The sequence below is a fragment of the Triticum dicoccoides genome, chromosome 3B (genome assembly GCF_002162155.2).
Source record: "Triticum dicoccoides isolate Atlit2015 ecotype Zavitan chromosome 3B, WEW_v2.0, whole genome shotgun sequence".
In the NCBI taxonomy this organism is placed as follows: Eukaryota; Viridiplantae; Streptophyta; class Magnoliopsida; order Poales; family Poaceae; genus Triticum; species Triticum dicoccoides.
The window spans coordinates 811598838-811606704 of record NC_041385.1 but is presented as its reverse complement, the minus strand read 5'-3'; positions in this window follow the sequence as shown (position 1 = coordinate 811606704).

The following is a 7867-nucleotide window of genomic DNA, read 5'->3' as shown; positions in this document are numbered from 1 at the left end:
TGGCGCCGTTGCCGGGGAAGATCTTCAACATCAACCAGGTTCCTAATCACAAATCTCATCTCCTCGCAATTTACATTATTTTCCATTTGCCTCTCCTTTTTCTCTCCCCCACTTCACAAAACTTTGCCGTTTTATTTGCCCTCTTTTTCATTCGCCGTTTTTCTTGTCAGATCTTTTATTTGCTTGAACTTGTCACCATGAGTGACTTTGGTATGGTAGAAACAGATAATGGCCTAACTCCTAAAATGGAGCGTACGGGTAATCTGAATGTCAAAACTTTTGTCTTAGGGCAAGGGAATTTTATGGGAAAAGAACATATACAAGAATTTTTAAATTGTGTCAGAAAATTAAGTCTTAATATTATTCCTATACTTAAAAGTACTAAATCTTATGCGGAAGCTATTTCAGCACTTGTTTTGAAGCTTGAAACTAGATTTATTCATACTCATCCTACCTTGCAAAGATTGTTCTATGAGTTCCCCGTCATAAAAGATCCTAAAGCTAAAAAGTTAGCCACACTTGTTTTCATGAATGAATTTGACTACATAATACGGGAAGCTAGGGAAATCTTTGATTTTTATGGCATGAATCGTGAAAACCCCGTGATTGATGAAATTCTTCATAATAGTGATTATGCTCTATCTAAGACATTTGCTTGGAGATAACCAAATCTTTGATGAGAATCTTAAAAGGCAAGTCCCCGTTTTAGATATGATCCAACAAGTTTTTAACAATGTTAATCAACACTATTCTTGGATCACTGCCGGAAATCAAAGGGGTTATGATAAAAAGCAACTTGATAGTGCTAAGGTTTCCATGGATAATGTGTTCTATGTTTTATTTACAAAACCTCCAGACACAAATACCTCCAAGGAAAACAAGGATAAGGGTGACAAAACTTAGACCCTACGCGTTATGCCTAGCTAGGGGCGTAAAATGATAGCGCTTGTTGGGAGGCAACCCAATGAATAAAATTTATTTTTGCTTTTTGCTTTTTGTTCTTGTGTGTTAGCACAATTATACTACTGTTATTATTGTGTTTTTTTGTGTTTTAGTTAGTGTTTGTGCCAAGCAAGGCCTTTGGGTTGATTTGGGTGAAAGTTGATTTGATCTTGCTGAAAAACAGAAACTTATGCACTCACGAAAATAGTTTTAATAAATCACATAAAAGTGCTTTTCAGCTGATTCTTTTTGAAGAACATTAATATACAAATTACCCAGGTTTTCATAATTTCGCAAGATTTTTGAGTTACAGAAGTATTCGAAATATCCAGATTGCTACAGACTGTTCTGTTTTTGACAGATTTTGTTTTCGTTGTGTTGTGTGCTTGTTTTGATGATTCTATGGTTTTCTTTGATGATTTTTTGCCGTAGAAAAGTTGGAATACAGTAGATATAATGCAAAAACAAAATATGGATAGGTTTATAACAGTACTTATAGTAGTGGTTTGCTTTCTTATACTAACGGATCTCACGAAGGTTTTGTTGAGGTTTTGTGTGATCTTACGATGGATGAAGGAATAAGGATTATCAAAAGGCTAAGCTTGGGGATGCCCGAGGCACCCCATAATATTCAAAGAAGTAGCAAGCAACTAAGCTTGGGGATGCCCCCCGAGTGGCATCCCCGCTTTCTTCCAACAACCATCGGTATTTTATTTGAAGCTATATTTTTATTCATCACATATTATGAGTTTTGCTTGGAGTGTCTTGTATGATATGAGTCTTTGCTTGTTTTGCTTTGTGTTTTAAGTGTTGAATCCTTGTTTAACACACCCTTTTGAGAAAGCCAAAAAAATTTCTATGCTTGCTCCTATGCTTCACAAAAAAATTAGAGCCATGGATTTGCTCTAGTGCTTCACTTATATCTTTTTGAGCACGGTGTGCTTTGTTATTTTTGAAGAAATGCTCTCATGCTTCACTTAGATTTAATTGGGAGTTAGTAAAATTTTAAGAAATTCTCTCTTGATTCGCTTAGATTACTTTGAGAGAAAGAAAAATTATGCTCATGATCTTCACTTATATTTGTTTGAGCTTATCAAAAGCAACATATGAAAATAGTCCCAAAGTGATAGATATCCAAGGAGGATATAATAAAAACTTTCATGAAGATCCTTGGACAAAATAAACTTGATTCTTAGTAATGGTTTTGAGATATGACGATATGATATGTGAGTCATGTTGATGAGTAATTGTGCTTTAGTAAGAATATTGATGTTAAGGTTTGTGATTCCTTATGCAAGCACGAAAGTCAATAGTTATGCAATGAAATTTATATCCTACTTATGGTGCATTATTCGGTGTTACTTATGCTTAATGCTTGGGTACGAGATTTTTAGATTTTTGGTTGGTCGCTTCTCAATCTTTTTGCTAGCCTTCATTTTGCACTAAGTATGATCACTACTTGTGCATCCAAAACCCTTTAAACCAGTTTTTTTCATATGAGTCCACTATACCTACCTATATGCGGTATTTCCATGGCGTTCCAAGCAAATTTGCAAGTGTCATCTCTAATTTTCAAAATAAATTTCTCTTTTGTGTGCTCTACCGCTCACGAGGCGGTGAAGGGTGACCAATATTTTTCATGCTAGATGTGTTATTCTCACGATGAGTGTTTATTCACTTATCATTGCATGAGAGTACGACAAAGGTATTAGGGATGCCCAGTCCTGAAATGAAAAATGAGTTTACTTTATGTTGTCAAATAATAAATTCGTTGGAAAGTGTTGGAATGGAGGGCAACCGTGGATTCGGCTAGCCATGAAAAGTGAAAGTAATGGTGGAAAAAGGAATAAACTTTATTTTATGTTTGGGAACCACCTATGATGTATCTAGAATGGAAAGTGTTGGGATCTCTAAGTCGTTTCCTTTGGTGGGAAACGTATGCCTCTCAAAAATATTTTTATCTCTCAATTTAAGCTTTTGAGCTCTAGCACCTCTACAAATCCCTACTTCCCTCTGCGAAGGGCCTTTCTTTTACTTATGCAATTTTTATTTTGAATTTGAGTCTCCATCTTCTCTTATAAAGCACCAACTAAGGGGCACTATGATCGTATTTGAGAATTGGGTATAGCTAATATTCGAGTGTGTTTCATGAATGGATCAATGATTGAGCATAATGGGCTAGGAATAACTTGCTTTAGTGTTGATATTTTGAAAGACATGGTTGCTTGTTAGTATGCTTGAGTATTAAAGTCTTCATGTCAAAACTAGACTATTTCTTTGAATCATATAAATGTCCAAATGTCCATTCTATAAAGAAAAGAAATGTGATGAACATGTTAGGCAGCATTCCACATAAAAAATTCTATTTTTATCATATACCTACTCGAGGACGAGCAGTAATTAAGCTTGAGGATGCTGATACGTCTCCAACATATCTATAATTTTTTATTGTTCCATGCTGTTATATTATCATTCTTGGATGTTTTACAATCATTTTATAGTCATTTTGTATCATTTTTTGTTGCTAACCTATTGACATAGTGCCCAGTGCCAGTTGTTGTTTTCTGCATGTTTTTATATCGCAGGAAATCAATACCAAACGGAGTCCAAACGCAACGAAACTTTTTGAGGATTTTTTTGGGCCAGAAGACATCCAGTGGGCCAGGGCTGCACCTGGGGGTGCCTCGAGGAGGGCAGCACCCACCAGAGCACTCCCAGGTGGGTTGTGCCCACCTCGGGTGCCCCCTGAACCGCCTCTTTGCTCTATAAATACCCTAATATTCCAGAAACCCTAGGGGAGTCAACGAAAATCAATTCCAGCCGCCGCAGAGTCCAGAAACACCAGATCCAATCTAGACACCATCACGGAGGGGTTCACCACTTCCATTGTTGCCTCTCCGATGATGCGTGAGTAGTTATTTGTAGACCTACGTGCCCGTAGTTAGTAGCTAGATGGCTTCCTCTCTCTCTCTTGATTATCAATACAATGATCTCTTGGAGATCCATATGATGTAAGCCTTTTTGCGGTGTGTTTGTTGGGATCCGATGAACTTTGAGTTTATGATCAGATCTATGTTTTTATCCATGAAAGTTATTTGAGTCTTATTTGATCTCTTATATGCATGATTGTTTATAGCATTGTATTTCTTCTCCGATATTTGGGTTTTGTTTGGCCAACTTGATCTATTTATCTTGCAATGGAAACAAGTGCTTTGTGATGGGTTCGATCTTACGGTGCTTGATCCCAGTGACAGAAAGGGAAACGACACGTATGTATCGTTGCTATTAAGGATAACAAGATGGGGTCTATTTCTACATAAATAGATCTTGTCTACATCATGTCATCGTTCTTATTGCATTAATCTGTTTCTCCATGAACTTAATACACTAGATGCATGCTGGATACCGGTCGACGTGTGGAGTAATAGTAGTAGATGCAACCAGGAGTCGATCTACTAATCTTGGACGTGATGCCTATATAATGATCATTGGCTGGATATCGTCATAATTATTTGAAGTTCTATCAATTGCCCAACAGTAATTGTTTTCCCGCCGTTTGCTATTTTTCTCGAGAGAAGCCACTAGTGAAACCTACAACCCCCGGGTCTCTTTTCTATTTGCCTTTGCATTTATTTTCAAATCTATTAAACCAAAAATACAACAATACCTTGCTGCAATTTATTTGTTACGCAATCTATTTATCCTATCTACCACATTTACCTCACGATATTAGCCTATCTTGAGGCACCATACCCGAAAGGGACTGACAACCCCTTTAACATGTCGAGTTGCGAGTATTTGTTATTTGTGTGCAGATGCTATTTACATGGTGTGAGGAGGTTCTCCTACTGGTTCAATAACCTTGGTCTCATCACTGAGGGAAATACCTACCGTCGCTATACTACATTCATCCATTCCTCTTTGGGGAAATACCGACGTAGTTCTAGCAGACATCATCCACTTCCCACGTTGTTTTCCCCTTTGATTGGTTTCCCAGGCTCCGCCCCTATCAACAAGCCCAAGCTGCTCCGCTCCACCTTCGCCCATCGGCCATGTCCTCCCACCTCCCCTCCACCTCTCCACATCCTGGACCAGGCGAGGGTTGGTGGTGTCGATGCAGACTCAGACGGCGAAGGTGAGGTAGGCGGGGATGCTGGTGGAGCAGGATGCATGTCCCTCTCGTACCCTCACCACTCTCTTCACCCAGACGCGGACGCCACCGCCGCCCATCGCGCAAGTCTATATGTTCCTTGGAACGTCCCCAAGGCGGGTGATACCTCCTTCTATTGGAACGGAAAATTGTATCATGCACCTATTCCCTAGAGCTGACCCTGTGTTATTGAACCCACGAGAGGAAGATTCCCTTGAAGCGATGGTCTCTAGCAAGCTTCTGTCAAAGTGTCAAATCCAGCTTTTGACTGGATCAAGCAAGCAAATAGTGATTCAAATACTTATAACAAAAAGAGGTACGAGTATGATGTCTTAATGCTTACAACCATGTATTTGTGTTGGGACCAAATATGATCTTAATTTGTGCGCGGAAGTCACCCATTGAGATGTGCTTGTTATGGATCGAAGTGGGGGATGCGTCCAAATAACATCTTGACTGGCACGAGTCCCGCATCAAGAATCAGTTGTCCTACCGCAGGCCCTATCCGTCGCACGGGGTTGCCTCAAAAGTTAAGATAATACAATCAGACAAGAGTTTTGGGCATTGAATGACTACACCTCATGTATGGCCAAGGATATGATCCATGTTACCCTACGGAACCTTACTGTCATCGGTGTTCGGAATAACACTTCACGGTCTCCCCGCTCCTAACCTCACCGGTGCTCAATCTCCATGATCCTTGGTACCTGCAGGGATGAAGACCACGAATAAGACAAGAGACATCTACAGAACAATTTTATTTCACACATATATGACATTATTTTAAAACCTTTCCATTGATCCCCACAACAAGCCTCAACCCATACCTTACCGAACTACTCACACATGTTTGTACTTCATTTGGTACGGTTTTTCCGCAAGACAAAAAACATGCATTGGGACTGGGCAATAAGCTAATAGGTTAGTCCATAAAAATAGCATACAAAAGTGATAAAATAGCATGAAACAATAAAAAAATAGATATATTGTAGACATATTAGTATCTCACAGACTTCACGCAAGCCATAACCAGAAGAATTCACTTCCATAGAAACCCCACTTGATTAGGACATCCTCCAAAAAATCCTAGTCCACCTGGTCATAACCTTTAGATAGATCCAGCTTATATGCATAGTACATCGATGGTCCATTCCTCGAGGACTGAATAAAATGAATACACTCAAAGGCAATGATCGAATTGTCCAAAATAAGTCACCCAGGGATGAAGGCACTTTGATTCTCCAAAATAAGTTGTGTACGTAAAAGGCCGAAGATGATTTACCAAACACACTGACACAATCTTATAAACTACGTTACACAAGCTAATTGGCCTAAAGTCCATTAGTTCCTTCCGTCATGATTCTAGTCTAAAAAAACATCAGGGCAGCTGCAATAATTTTAGATTTGACAATATCCCAATTTCATTGATAGAAAGGGACAGGAAACCCATTTGTACCTAGAGCCTCTAGTGGACCGATTTGAAAAAAGGTATCAAACACCTCTTTTTCGAAGAAAGGCACAATTAAGGCATCATTCATCTCATTCATCACTTTACCCTCAATGCAATCTAGTATCGTTGTCGGTGAAAGGGTAGGATCCTTCTTCTATACCTCCTTGAAGTAGGAGGATGCCATGTGTTCCATATCAGTCGGAGCACCAAGATCCATCATCATTACGGAGGTGTTGAATAAAATTCCGCCTTGCTCTCCAAACTGCCCGACGATGAAGATACTTGGTGTTCCTCTCACCTTCTTTCAGCCAATTGATGTGAGACCTTTGGAGCCACAACATCTCTTCTCCATAAAGAAATTCATCCAACTAATTCATCTTCTCCCTTATCCTTGACCGGTCTGCATTATCTAGCTGAAGTGATGCCAAGTAAGATGGCAACTTTTCAATATCCCTTGTCACATGACCAAAATTCTCGGGACACCGAGCTTTCAGGCTATTCGTCACCTCTTGTAGTGTCATTTCCACCAATCCTCCATCCGACCGCTTCGCAACCCATGCAGAAGCAGTTACTTCTGGGAGGGGCATCCCTCTCCAACATAATCTACTACCTAGGCGTGCGTCGGTGCTTAATAGTACCTTCCTCGGCTAGTAGCTGCACCATAATAAGGCAATGATCCGAACAGGAAGTTGCTTGGTGCAACACTCGTGCCCTCAGGAAAAGGTCACACCATGCTTCATTAGCGCATGCCTGATCCAGACGTACCCGCACATTGTGGCCACCTATATGTCCATTACCGTATGTGAAGGGGACTCCTAAGAAACGAAGATTTTCCAACTCACATACCACAAGCGAATCACGGAAAGCACTCATTTGACTCTCCGATCTCATTGTCAAACAAAAGTGCTCATGCTGCCACATCGCTTCATTAAAATCCCCACAAACTAGCCACGAATCCTCTCACACCACCAACCTCTTAGGATGTTGCCACATTAAGTACCGGTTTTCTAGCCATGGCTCTCCATACACAAAAGTTCCTCACCAGTGTAGTGCTTCCATCCATCACTATCACATCAAAACATCTCTGGCATGAATCAAGAATGGTTACTTGCAATGACTCATCCCAAAAGAGAGCTGGTCCATCGCTTTGACCATCACTTGCAACACCACAAAATCCTTTGAGACCAATTCTCCACTTCAACTTTTCTACTTCAACAAATGCTTGCCTTGTCTACAAGAGGAAGATGAGCTTTGGGGAATTGGCTTTAAGAGGGCCACAACCTCACGAATTGTATGACAGTTCCCTCCTCCCCGACAGTTCCATG